This window comes from Python bivittatus, unplaced genomic scaffold (assembly GCF_059951505.1).
Source record: "Python bivittatus isolate LINGU-HERP-01145 unplaced genomic scaffold, Pbiv_v1 ctg000060_np1212, whole genome shotgun sequence".
Classification (NCBI taxonomy): Eukaryota; Metazoa; Chordata; class Lepidosauria; order Squamata; family Pythonidae; genus Python; species Python bivittatus.
The window spans coordinates 361,249-381,299 of record NW_028277044.1 but is presented as its reverse complement, the minus strand read 5'-3'; positions in this window follow the sequence as shown (position 1 = coordinate 381,299).

Here is a 20,051-nt window from a genome sequence, read left to right as displayed (position 1 = left end):
TCCATCATAGGTCCTTCTTCATTTCAACCATTAACAGGAGCTGAATAAGAGCATGTCAGAACGGATTACATGGCCAGCATAAACCATGGGATGTGTAGCTGTCACAAGATATACAGATGGCTACCAACTTAAATAGACATACAAAAACTAAAATACAGTTCTTAGTATAAGATGCCTCTGAATGCCATCTACTGTAGAACAAATGTGAGATAAAATTATTTTCCATGTCTTGGATTAGAAACTCTACATGGGCATCTTGAGCCAGCAGGATTATTCTTTTGTTCTTCTATAATTATGCCAGCTAGAAAATGAATGAATTTCCATCATTGTGTTTTGGATTTATTTTATTTTAATTTTAACAAATTTATTTATTTTATTTTAACGAAAGAGCCTTGCTTTCAGAGCAGGATGTTTCACCCATGGATTTTTAAGAAGTATAATTCAGATTGACCTTCACTGGTCTCTATAAAAATAAGGTAAATATGACTGAGTCACATTTGGTGACTGTATCCATGCAATTTTATTCCCAGTCTTTGGGAAATGGTTTGCCAATCCTTTTTCCAGAATCTTTTTTCAACTTCAACCTAGCTTACAGCCTTGAAATTTCCAGGTGATCTCCCATCCAACTACTAATCAGACCTGACTTTGATTTGCTTCTGAGCCCTGACAAGATTGGCTATTTAAGAAAAGGCTCCATCTGGAATTTTTTAAATAGTTAGCTAGCTAAATGAACTATATAATCAGACCTGGAAAATAACATTTCCACTGTACATAATAATTTAACAGGATTTGTACAGAAGCTGTTAGCAAATTACATAAAATGATTTAATATACATTATTTTAATAATTTCTCTATGTAACATAAGTTTAATGTATTATTAAGGGGAAGCAAAGTTTTTAGTAAAAGACAGCTCAGAAAACTGCTGTGTTTTCATACCTTCTATGAGTCTAATGCAACACCTCTCATCACAGAATACTTAGATGGGTTCAAGGTGGTGCAGTATTTACCTTCAGACTATAGTCTTCCCAGCTAATTCTATATCAGGAGTGCTGAGTCAGAATTTTTTCCCTCCATGGCCATATTGTCTACAAATACTGGAAGGTTTTGTCCCGAAGCAACTGGATGGCACAGAAGGCTGTCCTTTACCCTTTGTAAGTGATTTTGAGTGATTTGAGATTTCATTTTTCCATAGCTGGTAGAAATTTATTGAAAAATGATAGGCTGATGATGCAGGCATCAATAAAAACAGTTATCTTTTTTCAAATAAATTATATGATTAAAAAGTATCAAATACTTTTCACAAACTTTGAGCCATGTGAAGGATTAAGGCACAAGGAGTGGTTCACCTATCCAGAAAGATAATGAAGTAGGTTAGCTGACTGAAGGATGTGTAAGTGAAGTAGGTTAGCTGATTGATGGACGTGTAAGTCTTTTTCCAGTGTATATATTTTTATCTCATTTTTGGAATCTGCACAAAAAACAATGTAAGATCATATGTAAAAAATTATTCTTGGATACTTTATCACAAATCTTTATAATACAGATTTTTTTTTAGACTGAGAAATCCAGATGAGCATTAGGTGGCAGCAAAGAGATGGTAACCCAAGTGGAGGACAATAAATACAGGTTAAAAAGAGGAAAAATGAAAAAACTGAAGAACAGTTACGTTTCAATCCAAGTCTGAGAGGTACAGATCACATTACCCTATACCAACAATTCCCAAAGATCAAATTCTGTTCTAATTTGGAAAACATCAGAAGAGGGGAGAGCATGTGGACCATCAGATGTTGCTGAACTGCTTCTCCCAGAAGTCCCAGCCAGCCTAGCCAATGCATAGTTTGACCATAACTGAAGTGATTGAATTGATTCATGGTTATACAGAATTATTTGCTCACGTTATGCCTGTTACCAATTTTTTTTTAAAAAAACAGCAGATGGCACCATTCACCCACATTTTGATACTGGCTTATTTTCCCCCAAAAAACACTGGGGCCTTCAACGTTTTCTTAAATGACACAGATGAGGAGATAGAAGGGATGATCACCAGATTTGCAGACAACACAAAGCTGGGTGGGGGGTGGGGGTGGGATTGCTACACCTCAGAAGCAGGCTCAAGGTTCAAAAGGAGTTTGATAATTTGAACATTAAGCCCTATCCAACAAAATGCAGTTCACTGGCATGAAATATAGGGCTCTGCACCTAGGCAGATATATGGGTACAAGATAGGCAGTACCTGGATTGGCAGCAGTAGCTGTGAGAAGGATCTGGGGGTCCTGGCAGGCTACAGACTACACAGCAGTGTGCTACAGCTGTCAAAAGAGCCAAGGCAGTTTTGGGCTGCATCAACAGAGTATAATGCCAAGAACTTGTGAAGTGATAGTCCAGCTATATGCTGCACTGGTTAGACTGTACCTCCTGGAATACTGTGTCCAGTTCTAGTTGTAACAATACTTGAAGGATGCAGAGGAACTGGAAGGAGTGCAGAGAAAGTGATAAAAATGATGAGAGGCTTGGAGGCTAAATCACATGAAGGAACATTTAAAGGAACTGAGTATGTTTAGCCTAAAGAAGAGAAGTTTGAGGGGAGACATGATAGCAGTCTTCAAATACTTGAAGAGCTGTCATAGGGAAGAGGGTGTGGATTTATTCTCTATACAGCCTGAGGGTAAAACAAGAACCAGTGAATGGAAGCTTTACAGAGAGAGTTCCAAACTTGAAATAAGAAAGAATTTCTTGACTGTGAGAGCTATTAAACAGAGGAAGAGCCTGGAGTTGTAGGTGTTCCCTCAGTGGAGGTTTTTGTGAAAAGATTGGGCTGGGATGGTATGAGAATTCTTGCCCTGGGCAGGGGAATGGACTAGAAGACCCCTAAGGACCCTTCCAACTCTATGATCCTATGAAAATGCTACTCAAACTACAGTATAGATTACACTAAATACATTGTGTGCAGCTCAGTGATTAATTTTGTAAACAAAATAGTTCTAGTCTGCATCAGGAGTGTTGAACCATGCTTAGCTTAGAGGAAAACAAAAACAAGCACTGAACTCCATGCTACATTTCTATTTATTTCTATTTCAAATTTAGTCACCACCCATTTCACTATTTTCAGTATAACATCAGGCAAAAGCACCACAATCTGTACTTTGTACAGTAGCTCATGGGAAGATCTTACAAAGTGGTGACAAAAAGTCACAATTGCTTTGCTCATGAGCTCGGGTTGGCATGAAACCCTAAATCTGCATTTGCCATCATGCTGGACAATAATTTCTGAGAGAGCTATATCATAATCCTGGAAATAGAGATCAATCAAGTAAATCATGACAAGCCCCCCAGAGGACTAAAGGTTCAGTCATCTTTAGACCAAAATATGACAAAACATGACTGTCATTAGACTTCCTATCCCAGTGCTTAATTCTAGGAAACAATGAAAACTGTAGATCACAGCTCTAAGTGCCTCTGTGCGTGTGGGTGTAAACTTCAGGCTCTGTGCAGAACATGGCAGTCAGCAGCACACCCACAGTCAGTACCCAGAATTAATGCCTGAACAGAATGCCTATTTCATTATATACATCAGATATTATCATGGGGGTGGCAGGGAAAGGAAAGCATTTCCCAAATTTTCAAAAGGCACAATATTATTTGAGAGTCATATTAAATAAATTCAAAAAGATATAGGTATAACCATAGTTACATAGTTAACCAAAACTGAGAAAACACACTTCTTGTCCATATCCACAAGTGCAGCATGGCATTTGGTCAGATTACTTAGTTCATCCTTCTGCTGGAGATAGGAAAAATTTGGTCCTTCTAAATTATTAGAAGTGATTACTAAACCTTATGAAGGAGGGAAAAAGCTCATAATTAGTCTTTATAAATATGTGTTACTGATAAATCAATTCGATACGTACATTTTAAAGACTGGATTTATTGGCTGCAGCCTTGCCAAGAGAAAGTAGAGGCTGCCTCAGTTAGAGATGCTTGGATTGCATCCAGAGCTCTTGCAATAGGCTCCGTGTGGAGCTGTCCTTAAAGAAGGTGCATTAGGCAACCACACTGGACAAATGTGACAGGTTTGTCTTTCCAATCCTGTGGTCTCAGCACCTCTGTGGGTCACCTATTTGGGGAAGGCTGCCCTGGCATTAACTATCTTTCCACGTGGGGCCAAGTATAAAGTACTAATACTGATTTTTAGTCCTAGCCAGTTTGAGGCCAGCCTAACTGAACTACCCTCTGCCCCCAGTCCTTAAGACTCCTGTGGAGGCAATCTGGCCAGTGATGGACGTGACAGGGAGGGCTTTTTTTATGGTGTCCTCCTTATAAGTGTATGCCCTTGCCTTGAACAGTGTTAGAGGTGTCTTAAAGTCTTGTTTTTCCTTTCAGTGTTTTTATCAAAAATATGGCATGAGCTACATTTGACAAATTATTTTGAAAAGCTGATTTTAGTTTTAGAATGGTTTTCACTGTAAGTGAGTGTATTGTGTATGTGACCTACCTTTGGAAAGGGATGAAGAGCAAAAGGTTGTTTCAAGTGCAGGTTGTGGTGAAATTGAAGGACAGCCAATGATAGCTTTAGCAAGGAGTCAAATGACAAAGATCTGAAATGAAAGATCCATTATTTTCCTGCTCTAGGATTGTTTGATCAAACATGTAATTTCTGACCTGGGTCGTGACAAGGGAAAAATTCTCCATCTCAGTATTTTATGCAATTTAATAGGAAAAAATAGTTTCCCCATAAGGTATAAAAATAGCCAATAGTAATTTGCACAGGCTGGGGGGAGGACAGTTGCACTCAAAAATAGATTTAGTACACGCAGGGGTTTTTTTGTGTTTATAAACTAAAAAGAAAATAACAAAATCAACTTAATAATAACGAAAAAGAAAAAATAGAGAGCTTCATTTTCATATTAACAAATCATGTGATTCAAAATATAAACTTTAAATCACAGTATGATAAATGTGTTCTTGGTGCTCTCTGAGCTTGTCTGCTTCCTTGCAGACGTTTCACTACCCAATGTGGTAAATCATTAGTGTGAGTGAGTGTGGGGTTTGCTCCCTGTTTATATGCAGTAGCATATAAGTATGATAAATACTGTATGTGGCATACGATTTGCTAAAAATAAAAAAAAAGTATGGAAATTATAGCACATGCAGGTAAATGTAAAGGTACAGAAGTATGAGCGTATGCTGGCAGCTTTGAAAATACAAATAATCTGCCTTGGGGGAGGAACAAATTAAAAATAAGCACCTTGTAGGTGACTGCTGCCAGCCAAAGCTACTGTAACTCCACAGAGAGAACTTGGGATGTATGTGTTACTTGCAGAGTGCTCTGCTAGGAAGCAGGTTGGAACCACCAAACTTCTGCTTGCAACTCAGCTTTAGACACTAGTTAACTGTGTACTAGCACAACAAATAGTTTCTAACTGGGTACTTTTATGTATTGATTTGTCTTGTTCCTGAAGGTTCAATATGTGCAAACCCACCGAAAGAGCAACTTAAATTGACCTTTATCTCTTTCTAGTCTACCACTTTTTCTCTTATAACCTCCTTGTGTATGTATTATTAAACAGTTACAACATCCTTATTTTCAAATGTTGTGGACTGACATATTGAAAGAGGAGGGAGGAGGAGATGCTACTGTTCTTTAAAACAGCATTTGCCCTACAAAAGCATCTCTGTTGCTAAGTGATTTTCCCCTTCTACCTGTTTTTTTCAGCCAGGTTGCCATAGGACTGCCTGACTAAACTATCAAATTGCAAAAAGGAGGCATTACTCATTAAAAATTAGTGCTAGAGAAGCAAATAAATATTTTTAAGCATTTTCATTTAACTCCTGTCCCTTCAGCTGGAATAATGTGGCTACAAATTGTTCCATTCTCCTCTTGCATAACATGTTCCCTTGCTGGGTAGTTCCTAAATTAATTATGACAAACTGTGATGAGCATCTGTTCCATCTGACCCTAATTGTGTTTATTGCAATAAGTTTATTAGACTCGTTTTCCATCCATCAGCCATTTACACAGAAATAAGTTTCATTGAGCAATATGTGAATGATGATAATGGAAGAACTAGAGATAATGGAATAATGGAAGAACTAGTTTTGGGGAAACTATGCAACATTCTGAATCAATGTGATCCAGGAGAAAAAAATATTTTATTAAGGGACAAAAATGATGGGTGGAAATGAGGCAAGAGGGTACAGAAAGAGGGACTGGGTCATTTGGAGACTCAAAAATGAATGGGAATGGTGACTGTTGTGTATTGCTTTGAAAAATACCAGCATATTCAAGAATAACTTGATTCATACATACATGTGGCAAAGGAATGAATACAAATTTAAAAGCTGGATTTATTGATTTTTGATGAAAAATTGAGAGAATTAGAGAAGAATAAATGAGTATGAGAAGTTCTGAATGTGGGATAGACCATCATTTGATAATGTCATGAGTGGATCTTGGGAAAAAGTGGACATGGAAGAAAAGGAAAGAAAAGAATGAAACTAAAATGAAAGTAGGGGACGCGGTGGCGCAGCGGCTTAATGACACTGAAAGTTGCTGGCCAGAAATGGTCGACGCTTCAGCAGTTCGAGTCCAGCCTTCCCGTTAACAGGGTGAGCTCCTGTTTCCTCCCCAGTTCCTGTCAACCCAACAGTTCGAAAACTCACATGAGTAGATAAATGGGTACTCTCACTCCGGTGGGAGGAAAAATGCTGGTGGCGCCTTGCAAAGAGGAGTCGGGAGCAGTTGCTGGTAAGCGCAAAAAACCGCGCGCGCCCAAAAAGGGCGCGAAGCAACAGAAACCCCGCCTCCTGCGCACGCCAGCTGGGCTCTGCTCTAGGAAGGAGGCTCTGGCAAACCACTTCCGAAACAATTGCCTTGAAAACTGCAAGGACTCGTCCAAGCAGTCACTGCAGAGTCGGTAACGACTGAGCGCAGATAAAAAAAAAAAAAAATGAAAGTATGAGTTCTGTTCTGTATGAAAAAAAATTAGAAGATAGTCTCCTAACAGAATGAAACAAAATCAGATGTAAGGAAAGATGATATGACAGCTGTTTGGGACAGAGTGCAAAGCATTATGCTACAGGGTACCACAAACAGTGTGGAGTTATGCTAATAGCAAGCATAAAAAGAGATGCTTGGGCAAATGAGGAAGCGAAAGAGGCTGTGGGAAGAATGAGTATACCTGTAAGACTGTGATTGCTGCACAACTGAGGATAAGAGAAAGATATTTATTCATTCAATTTATATGGCCACCCATCTCAGGTACATGACTCACTATATAGAGAGAAAATGTAGTCAAAGAAAACAAGAACTTATCAAGATTAAAAGAGGCAGAGCAGATATAAAGTAATTTTGATGGAAATAAAAAGTATTTTGGACATGGTTGGAGAAGACTAAACAAGGAGCCTCTAGCAGAGTGAATGGAATTTAAAAAAGTGATGAAATGATTTGGGTTGAAACTGAAAGGAGGAAATACTGAAAGGAGGATTTTAGAGATTTTGGAACAAGAGTGATATGTCAAAGAGTGGAATTGCAAGTTATACATGAATTGTGAACAATTAAAGTAGCTGCATATCTTGGTAGAATGTTTTTTAAAGATGTGGGAAAAATCAACATGTGTAAATGCTGGTAGAACTGTCATGGGTAGTGAGGGATGAATATCAAAAGGAATGAAATTGTTGTATATTTCTGGCCACTCTGTTATATAGAAGTGAGAGTCAAGTAAGTCAGGAGTAACATAAAAGTAAGTTGATGCAATGGGAATGGGAACTTTAAAAATCTCATACATTTGACAAACATCAGCTACCACTCTGGATTTAAGTTTATGTTTCTTATCATAATGTATATGGGCAGGCACCCATAGTAATAAAACCTACATTCAATCAGGGTACTAGCTGTGATCAGTGCTGTTTGATCTTTCGTATGCATGGCAATGGTGTATTTGGTAAATATATCAGGCGTGACTAGAACTTTTTCCATCAGAGATCTTTTCCAGCATAGTGAGATCAGTAGCTAGCCCATGCAGGACAGCAAGGATACTGATGTATCCAAGAGATTATCAGAGGCCTCTGCATCTTTAGCCAGATTTTGCATTCTTTGACCCATCTCTAAACCATCTTGATCAAAAACAGCACCCAGGGTATCTACTACCTGCCCCCCTCCCAATGAAGACCCTTTACATATTCTGGACTCAAAAATAGTCTAATACGGGCATGAAGTTATACCACTTGGAAAAAAATGTCCTAGGTATAAGGGTAAATTCTTAGTTGATTCCACTCGTCAACAAATGCAATGGCAAAAGGCAGCTTTACTTGGAACAGCTTGCATCCTGTGATGATACCTTTAACACCATCAAACAACAACATCTGCCTATTCCAGGTCCTTGGGAAGGACTCAATAGGTGGATAAAAATGCCAAATCAAGTCTAAACTTCTGGCTGACTGTATCACCAACAATAATAATAATAAAAAAAACAATAATAGACAGCACATCAGGGGACAGCAAAACACAAAGCCCCATAACAAACAAGACAAGTCTAATTTTGGCAAGTAGATCAAAATCCACCCTGTCCCAGGACCTGTTAGAAGAGCCAGGGCCATAGCGCATGCACAGCCAGAGAGAAGGCTCATCTTTTAAGCCCTGCAAGACAATATTGTTTTACAAATGGGACCTGGAGTGAATCAACTCTGCCAGATCTCACTGGCCAGCCAAAAATTACAGGAGAAAGTGAAAATGGTCAAAAGAAGAAATACCCATTACTGCTTGCACCACCATATTTTGGACCACATCTAGCTTCCAAGTGGCAGCCCCATATAAAGCAAATTGCAGTTGTCCAAATGACAGTGACTAAGCATGAGTGACCATGAAAGAACTCCCAATCTATGAAAGACTATAATTGTTCTACAAAAGGGATCTATGCAAATGCCCTTCTGTGTTAGCAACAAAGAAATAATTGAATTGGCAGAAATTGCTAAGTGGTTCTTCTGCTTCATTTTGGTTTCCTAGGCCATACATTTTCCTCTTTAATATTTCAAACCTTGACATTCTGGTCACCAATCACAAGCAGCACATCATACCTGCATGTTCTGTAAATTTCAAACTGAATTTGATCATAAAACTCATCAGTTTCCTCTTCTTCTGCATCAGTGCTTAGAGCATAAACCTGGATAATTGTCATATTTAACAGTTATCCACAAAATCTAATTGATATTTCAGTCATTGATTGCCTTGTTGCCAAGTACCATTCTTGCTACATTCTTCTTAAGTATGAAAGCAGCACCACTCCTGCTGTGTTTTTCACATCCTGAGTAGTAAACTATGTGATCTGCAAACTGAAACTGTTTGATTCCATACGTACACGATAAACATTAGCACTGATTTAAATCTTGATTTTTCACACTTTCTTCTGCATTTATGTTTTCAGAGCCTATGTGTCAGAAATGTGAATTAAGCAGGAGCCCTTGTTAGAAGATATGCTCCTGAACATAAGCAGAATGCTGAAAAAATACTAAGTAGCGGAACAATCCCATTGCCTGATTGTTTGACTAGCAGAAAACAATACTGTAATCAAGGAAGCACCAAAAGGGAAACCTCACCCCCACCAAAACTGACAGGGCAAGCTACTATATATAAACAGGCAGCAAAGCCCATACTCAGTCACACTAATGATGTTACCTAGTTGGGTAATGAAACTTCTACAAGCAAACAACTAAGCTCAGAGAGCACCAAGAACTCCACGGTTCAACCATGCTACATATATTCTCTTAATATTGGAAGAAATATATTTATAACTAGCCTATATGCATTTTTGCTGTTTTTATATTACTTCTATCCAATGTATCTCCAAGTGGTATATGTATTGTTTAAATAGATAATATTAACTTACAGAAGTCAAAATTCAACTCCAAGCTCATGCAGGAATCAAAATTAAAGTATTCATAATAAATAGCTATGTAACCTCTCCTTAAACTCTGAGTAACTGATTCCATTGTCAAACTGTTGAGAAGTTTTACTGTTATTGTATTCATACATAAACACTTCATTGATTAATCTTTCAACCATATCATCAAACAATAAAATGTATTTATTTATTTATTTATATTTCAAATTTAGATACCGCTCATCTCACAAAAAATGCCAACAAGGAAAAGAAATACAATTAAAACCATAATCAGTATCAGTATCAGTCAAATCATCTTATCACCCATACAGTCACCTCCAGTCTGTGCTAGGTGATCTTTCCTTTTCTATATAAAAGAGATTGTTCTTCTAATGACCAACAAGCTGATTCCCTCCAGGAAGTGGGATAAGTAAGTCTTAAACTTTATGTGAGATTCTAATTGATCAGCCCTTTCTACAACATATAATTGACATTCAATTGATATAAGCAATATCTTCAATGTTATTTGCACTACATATGCACTATGTTTCTTGATGAAGAACTCTATAAAACTTCTCAAGCTTAAGCATAGATTTCACTTGTTCAAATTGGGCTCTGGTAAAAGTTTGTGGTGTTGCGGCATACAGGCTGTCAAATACTTTTCGGTAAGAAATAGAAATTTGTGTCTAGCCAGCCAGTTCAAAGATTTAACTGATGTAATATCCTCTTGGGCAGCAATAGCATAAATCCTTTGCTTGACAATTTTCTTAGCATTTGGAAATGCACTGAAATTGTAATCTGGTTTTGGTGATTTGAGAAGCCCAAGTATGCTCAAACATGTGACAGGACTGTTCTTCCACCCACAGTTTAGGGAGTCTGTCTGTTTCCACTGAAAGGATCTTCAACCAATAATTACATACTTTAATTACAGGATGGCTTTGTATGGGAAATATTCCCAGCTCAGTCCTAGTCGCAGAGGATGGGGTGGATTTATCCATACCAGGATACATTTTTGAAATGAACTGAATTTGTTCCAATATAGGAACATTCATAAACCCCATAATTCTGTTCTGTAAGTTAAAATAGGAACTATTTTTCCACTATAAACTTTAAGAATGGGGATTAAAGTTCCAATGGGTGGATGGCTATGATCGATAGGATACATTAGAGAATTAGAACTACCTATGGCCTTTAATAAACTCTGCTTTAATGTGGAATCCAGGAACACGATTCTGAAAAATCCACTCCTAAGTACAGGTATGATTTAACTTGATCTATTGGTTTTCCACCCAATCTCCATTTATATCGAGCTCATTTCTTTCCAGAGATAACCACCTTAGATTTATTAATATTCAGGGAGTTAAATTCAATAAGAACTAAATTAGTGCATGGGATTAAGATAACAAAACAATGTTATCAGCATAAAGTAAGATGTTTACACATTTATGTTTGACCAACAAGGCCCACTGACAATGTACTTTTTCTAAAGACTCTTACTGTTAAGAAGTTTCTCTACCATTCATTATTTCTGATCTTCTTCAGTGTGACATTCCTTCAGATACTTGAAACATGTCATCAATCACCCTCAGGCATCTTTTCTCAGGACTATAAATCACCTCAGTTTCACTTCAAGTTTCCAATCCCCTGGTTATCTCAGTTGCCTTTCCATGTTGTAAATCTGTCGTAAAAGATGATACTGGACTGGACATAGTACTCACAGAGATCTCTGACTAATGCAGAAACATAGCGGAATTATTATTTCCTAGTATGCTTTTACTGATGCACTCTAGAACTGCATTTGCTTTTTAGCAGCTGTGCCACACTAATAAATCATATTCAGCTTGTGATCAGCTACCCTTTTCATATATACTGTGACCAAGAGGGTCACCCCATTCTATCTCTGTGCATTTGATATCTGTGTCTTATGTGAAGAGCACAGGTGTTCTGCAGCTTCATAACAGCCACCTCTTCACAGTTGCCCATGGAATGCATATCCTTCCCTGGCCCACTTCATGAGTCCCTCATTTTCTGTTTCTTCTGGTTTGGAGTCACTAATGACACCAACTTTCTTCTTTGTCCTCTTGGAAATAATATTTGCATCCTGCCTGCTCTTCAGAGCTATAGCATCTCATCATCTAATCATCTAATCTCTTGCTGTGATAGTACCACCCAAATATCAGGAGAGGATTGTATTCTAAAGAGTAGGAACCACCATAGAAAAGGGCCACACACCTACTTACCAGATGGCATTCTGCAGGAAACAGGAAATTCTCAGTGATCACCCAGGCAATAGACCCAAAGTAAAACCTTGAATCTGATTTGTTTCAGCACTGGAAAAATATAGGCCTAGTGAGGCACTCCAATATAGCAACATGGCTGCAGCTTCCAGATGAAGCCCAAGGGCAACACTAGGTAAAGGCGTTATATTAATTGAAAAGAGAATGATCAGGATGTGAATGATAGCCAGTTTCAGAAGGGGCAGGGTGAACAAAGGGTAGCCTTCCCACCCAAGATGGCAATTAGCCCTCAGGGAAAAATAAGTTGAAAAGGTAACTGGGCAAGGCTTGACTTGTATGAAATAAATCAAATCCAAACCCCACTGTAGTTATTTACTGTGCCTAGAAGCCTGTGTGGGTTTGATTCCTTTCTGAGTCCTGGAAAATTTCACCTGCAACAACTTGGAGGTGGGGGTGGGGGGAGCTTAGATTCTTTTTTTCCTCCCTCATATCCAGGTGCTGCTGTTCCAGGGGAGATTGAAGCAAAAAGCAACCAACTCTTCCCTTGCTATTTATCAAGAGGAAGGGAGTTGTTTACCTAACTAGTGGTGGAAGATCAGTTATGGGTGTGTTGCTTATCTAATGAAGATTTTTTTCATAGCTTACATTGCTAGAGATATTTTCAAAAAACCCATTAAAGAGAAAAGAATAGAATAGCTGCACAATTTCTTTTTTTTATTTTGCTTGCCCTCTGCCTGAAAGGACTTTAGGCATGGTTAGGATTGCAACCCAAGGCTACATGTTTGTGTTTGTGCGTGTGCGTGTGTGTGTGTGTATATATCCTACCAAACGCACCAGGATTTACTTCTGAATAATAAGCATAGGAATGCATAAGAAAATAATCTAAGAGAGGGATGCAAAGATAAGCTGAAAAAAACTCAGTGTTCTCAAGGGATTATCTTGAGATAATCCAAAAAGAAATAAAGTTATCTTCTGTCATGTGCAATAAAGGGCAAAAAGGAAGAGTGGGATAGGAGGAACATAATGTAGAATGAGTTGACAGTCAAGAAGCTGAATATGAAAAAAGAGGGCAGAGTAGCAAAGTTATTTCAGTGAGAAATAACTAATTGTATATAAGCCACAGGGATGTTATTCAGAGCTGAGAATTCATTTATTTTAAAGCTTTCTATCATATGTGTTTATTATATGCTCTTGTTACTGCTTTTTACACTTTCATGTAGGCAGTAGTCGGACAATTGTTTATTATTCAGAGTACTATGCCACATAAAGTTTACTCTTTAATGCCAAATATGGCACTAATTTTTCCAAGCATTTCTGCTGGGTTGACTAAAAAAATTGACAGCACAGAAATATGATTTTGCTGAAGACGAGGGTATACTTTCTAAGAGTTCAGAATTACTCATTTCCAAGTGATTCAAATATCACTAGCAAAAATTAAATCCATGGAAGATTATAGACAATAATCTTTTAATTAATTCTGTATTGCTGTTTTTGCAGTCACCTATAATATAAGGGTCATTTCCCCACTAGTGATTTAAATGTTTTCTAAAAATCATCTAACCATCATTGGGCCAAAGTAATAGTAATAAGGAAAGGCTTTATATCACTTCAACAATCATTGGGTGATTCTAAGAAAACCAGATACTAATGGGAAGACAGCCAAAAGAAAATAAAATGTAAGCAATATAAGACTTTTAAATGATCAAGCCACACACCTCATTGAGTTTTTTATTTGAACAGGGCTTTTAAACATGTACAGTACCAATTCTCAAACTGTTTGCTGAAACTGTTCATCTTCTGACAAGGAATCGGTCAACGTGCAGTAAAAAAATCCAGTGGATGATTAAAGGCCCTGCAACAATGACATTGTGCTGGGGCCAAAAAGGTTGAGTCTTCAGCCTAAAGTGTAGAAGCATTTGATTGCATGGGCAACTCAGTGGCTGTGTTCACACATCGTGCTAAATTAGGGCATGGGCAGGATTAGTACATTGTGCAAACACTATAATCTAGCCAGCAATAAAACTGAAGGTGATTAGTTTTCACCCAAAATAGTCCCGAGGTTTTCATCCTTTTTTCCCGTTCCTGCTGGCACTAAATCAAGGTCCATAAGTGGGGCATTGTAGGAACTTCCCATTGCTTCAGCTTGTGTTTACCTTCTGGGTTGATATGGAAGGCTGAAACATAGGACCAAAAAATGCAAGAGTGGTTAAGCTTCCCCCAGGTCTGTCCACAGCAGCACCAACTCTCACTGGGCTCCCATAGATTTGTGTGTGTGTGTGTGTGTGTGTGCACGTGTGTGCGTGCCTTTGAGTCAGTGTTGACTCCTGGCCATTGCCTGGACAAGTCCCTGCAGTTTTCTTGGCAAGGCTTTTCAGAAGTGGTTTGCCATTGCCTGCTTCCTAGGACTGAGAGAAAATGACTAGCCCAAGATCACCCAGTTGGCTTCATGACTAAAACTCATGGTCTCCTAGTTTCTAGCCTGATGCCTCAACCACCCCTCATAAATTAAAAAAAACAACCACCAAAGAATATCTTGAAGTCTCCGCAACTATCCAGAAGCTGTCAAAAATGTGATTAATTTAACCAGGGCATTCACAATCATGTGCCGCAAACACCTACAATTGGAGTGTTTCTTCTGGCTGCTGACTGGGTCAGCTGTGTTGTCTAAGATATGGTGGAAGATAACTTTTTGCAGATGCAGGATCAGTCCTTCTTCCCAATCCTAATGTAATCCAGATTAATTAAAATGTAGAAGAATATCTGCCATTTAAGTAGATATTTAAGTAGAATGTGGATTGTAGTTGATTTATCCTGCCTAACAGTATATTTCATCAGTTACTTGCTGACTTTGAGATATTGCTATTCTTGACTTTTGTAAAAAAAGCTCTGCTAAGGTGAGCTGAAGTGCAGCTGAAGTGACATTACATAATACAAATCTATTAAAAAGTTAGCTGCTGCCATTAAGAAAGAACTAATGCATTTAGAAACATGTTTAGAGAGTCAAGAACTGCAATAATGTACAATAAACTTTTCTCAATACACTTACATTTCATTTTATTTTCAGTCATGGGTTTTTTTATTTTAATTTTCCTACCTTTGGAAAAGTAGACCATTACCTTCTCTATATACAATCATAAAATAAATTTAGGCAACATACAGCATTCCCAACCTATGGTGCTCAATCCAGCTTAGACAAGTATATTTAAATTACATTGGTTTCCATGGTTTACATTTAAACAAACTGGATTGCATTACTCACATTCAGGATTTGTGGCAGACAGAGATGAAAAGCACTCTGGTTCAACTTTGCTTAAATAAATTCTAAGGGTTATTCCCCCTTTATCTCAAAGATGTTGGTCACCTTGATCCTATGTATCTTGGTATCTCCCATAAGATAAGGAAATACTGTAGCATCTACTGGTAAGAAGGTGAAGGTTTCCCAAATGTGCCTCTCATTACTGCAGTCTCATTATCAATGATTATGATCTTTAATAATAATTGAAGAATAATAGAAAAGTCTGGATGGGAAAAGTAGGTGCCATAATTCAAAATCCCATTGATTTAAAAATAAACTCAAAATCAATTGGGCTAAACACTGCAGTCCTCTGTACTTTCATCGAGCATACAAACTAAACATGAACTAAACTAAACTAAACTGAATAGGATTGCACTAAATGTAATGACCAAACCCATTTCAGTTGGGCCTTCTGCAAAGAGACAGTGATAACACTTCATAGTACATCATATCCCTAGTTCAAACACACAACTGCTGCCTGCTATCAGCTTATAATGATACAGAATCACAAGGTCTGTTCCATATATATTCTGATTTATGCACATGCAAAATTGAAGGATTTGTATCTATTTGGTTTGTTTTCTGAATCCTCCAATCAAGCAAGTTAACATTCTTTCTATTCAGTTTGAATAAATCACTGATACTCAGTTTGCTATGGTTCTGTTTACTGTCGCTATAACTGAAAACAGATTGTAATACAAAATAATAATTGAATGATTTTTATCTGACTTGAAGGAGTTATTTAGATTGTAAGATATAAACAGAAATGTAAATTACGACATTGCTTGAAATGTCATACTAAATAAAATACTTGAAAACTTTATGAGTACTAAGAATACTGTGAAGTAGTAGCAGATATAGCAGTATTCTTACCAAGCAAAACAACACTTTTCTATCTCATCTCTTCCTTTTTTTCCATCTTCTCTTTATTGAATAAAGGAGGTAAAACTGAGAATGAGAACATTCTGTTCCTAAGAGTGTGTCTATGCCACTGTCTGAGCACTTAAATGCTCTCAAATCTCCTGAATAGGGGGAACAAGCTAACCAACAAAAGATTGATGAATTATTTAGCATACGGGAGAGATTCTACCAGAAGAAACTGAGTATGTGCTTGAGGTGGCTAAGATTTTGATGAACTTAAAATCACTGTCTCACATTGAAAAGGATATTGAAAAACAAAGTATTTTAAACAGAGGTATCTAGTTGGCTTATTACATTCCTAATAAAATAGTAGTGTGGAAAATAGCTGCCTTCAATCCAGCTTCACCATGGGCTGGAGCACTGTCAGTAAATCTATGTCATTTTTGAGAGGCAATTGGTGGCTTTACGATTGCCTACACCTCTCAGTTGTTATCACATTCTTTTTGGGAATATCCAACTCTAGGATTAAAAGATATTGTAAAAGCTGAGCCGTAAGCAACTGTTAGTCAACATAATGAGTGCTAAGAGATAGGAAATACTATTATTGCCCAGACAAAATTCTCATGCTGAACAGAAAGTTTTGAAGGCCCTATTTAGACAAACCAATAAGCAGCCTGGAAGAGTTAATTAATCTAGAGATTAATACTCTAATCTGTAGGGCTATGTGAATCCCCATTGATCTCCTTACATAGAACTGCAGATTTCCAAATTTAGCTCTGGCTGCTCCAGAGGTAATCCTAACTAACTAATATAAGCCTTCAAAGCAGCCTCTCAGTTTCCAGTCCAGTACCTTAAATTATCCTCCAAGGTCTTGGAGCAGAATGGTGGTTGAATCCCTGTAGGTAGTTTTATTGTAATTCAGAGTCTGTCTTCTGGGTCCTTTTGATCTGTCTCTTCTTTTAATTGTACTTCTTTATTGAATGAATGAATGAATTGTCCATGCCTACAGACAAGTTTCTTGGACAAGCTGGTAGATTCAGTGGATATGTGAGTCTTTGCCTAGCCTTGGTTATTGTGCCAGTTTGCAACATTTCTTGGGAGAAGGAAGCACTGAAAACAGTAACACATACTCTTGTCACTTCCCAGCTAGATTACTGAAATGAACTCTACATGAGACTGCTTTGAAAACTACTCAGAAACTAAAATTGATTCCAAATGCAGCAGCTTCTGGGTGCGGATTTATGGTGGACTAGACATCCCTGAAGGAACGGGGATGGCTTGTGAGTTGAGTGGCTGGGAGTCAAGGGATTTCAATCAAGCTCACAGCTGTAATGCAGCCCACATGGACACAAGGTTCACACAAGCCTCACTTTTTTAAACACTTTTGGATTTAATTAATTTATAGTTAAAGGGAGATTTTCTGAATGGCAGGATAAGAGAATTCTACTTGGTGAGTCAACATTCTTTCTGGTTTAAAAAGGAAAGAAAAGGTTTTAAAGATTTAAAAACTTTTGGCAAAAAGCTTAACAAGGAATGGATGTAAGAAAGTTTAAAATGGATAAAGGGGATAGTTATTTTGAAAGATTATTTTTGGTGAAATTGCTTTTGAACAAATTGGAATTAAAATAGACAAATGGACCGGACCTTCGTGAGAATGTTTTTTGTTTACTATTAAAAAGTGCAGACAATTGGTGGATTTTACAACGCAAAAGATAACGGTAATATGAGCCTGACTGAGATGCTGACTCTAACTATGGAGTGCCATTTGAGATGAAAGTATTAATGGCATAAGAAGACAAAACAGAAAAAAAGGAAGTTTGCCTTTTACTCTTTCCCTTGCAATTAAGGCACTTTCACTTTTGGATTACAATATTACAATGGCATCCACCAGAAAAGCAGCAAAAACAGCAGAGAGGAGGAGAGGATCGCTAGAGCAACCTGCAGAGAGAGGAATTACACCAGATTTACTTCAGAAAAATGTTTGAGGGCAATAAGTTAACTGAACATTTGAGAGCAATAAGTTAACTGAATCACTTGATACTAAATTGACTAAATCACTGGATACTAAATTGACAGCTTTTGAAAAAAGAATGGATGAAAGGCTTGTAAAGATGAAAGAGGAGCTGACAGAAGAAGTTAAGAAGATGGAAAGCTCTGTAAAACAAGTGTCTGGAGATATAAAACAAATTAATGACAAAGTGGAAATTCTGGAGAATAAGACAGAAGTTATAGACAGAGAGCTGGAAAGAGAACTATAGGTAGTCCTCAAGTTACAACCATTCGTTCAGTGACTGTTTCATAGTTACAGTGGCACTGAATGAAGGGACTTAGGACCAGTCCTCAAAGTTCCAGCCATTGCAGTGTCCCCACATTCACATGAACAAAATTTGGGTACTTGGCAACTAGCTCACACTTACGACCAGTTGCAGCATCCTGCGGTCATGGGATCGCCATTGCCTACCTTCTCTGCAGGCTTCCCACAAGCAAAGTCAATGGGGAAGCTGGCAGGGAAGGTCACAAGTCACTTGGTTAAGTCTCCCCTCCCCCCAGCCTTTCTTCATTTACATGGACCACATGCTGCATCCCTGGCCTCCCTGCACTCACAGACACCCTGTGCCCTCCTTCCCTGGCCTCCCTGTGCTTGCACACATGCATGCATCCCACGCCCTTGTTCCTCAGTCTCTCTGCACTCACACACATGCACCCCACTTCCTCTTTCCTTGGCTTCCCTGTGCTTGCACCACACTGCAGCACTCCCCAAACTCGGGCATGGCCTGTGCCAAGCCTCCCCTGTGGCATTCCTGCGCTCCTTATCTGGGACTCCTTCCGCTTCCCACCTGATGAACTGTGTGTCTTGGGGTTATGAACCAGAACTGGGGGGATTGCCATCACTGAGTAATGCAGTGATGTGACATTGCTTAGCGAAGGCAATCTCAGTCCCAATTTCTGTCACTAGGCATTTTGTAGTCTGAGGTGTAAGCAGCAAATGTCAGGCTATAAAATACCTGTGAATTACAATAATAATTTGTTTTTGGTGTCCTTTCTTTGAGATCAGGATCAGTTACTTTCCTCTGCTTAATTGTAGGATCTGTTTTTCTCTCCACTGATGGCCCACTATGACAAGTGTAGAACTGGCAGAGCAAGAGTAGCACCTGGACTTTATTCACTGATTTGTGTTTGTCATTCAAAGCAACAAAGCTTGGGAAACATCAGTTTCCCCCTTGGTACCCTCTTGGTATGGGGAAACTGATTACTGTTGTTTCAAGCAAAAATATCTTCTTGTCTTAAAACAGCAACAAAAATAGGAGTGGGCAGAGACGGAACAACATAAGCGTTATGCATTGCAATGATCTTGATTGTATTTATTATTCGATTTATACCTTTACAAAATGGTGGTTTAAAATGCATAATTTATTTGACCTGTTTTTCACTTCCAATGTGAAATCCAGACCTGCATACTAAAATATCAGAAGGAATGTAATTCTGTATTTTTATGTCTTTGCAAGATGTATCCTTGGCCTCCATTTTCAAGAGGTTGGTCATATGTACATACTTTGTGCTGATATATTTCTTAGATGGAGATATTAGCAACTTGCTATTTATGTTTTGTCTGCTTGACCATTCAAGAAAAGTGGGCAAAAGAGGCAAAGTATGCATCTGAAACAAGTCTGAGTTTCGAACACCGCTTTCCTAGTATCTTTGGATTTTTACATCTCTCCTTTGAGTCGTGCCTACTTCCACCTCAATCACACCAGAAACGCTGCGCGTTATTCGAAGGAAGG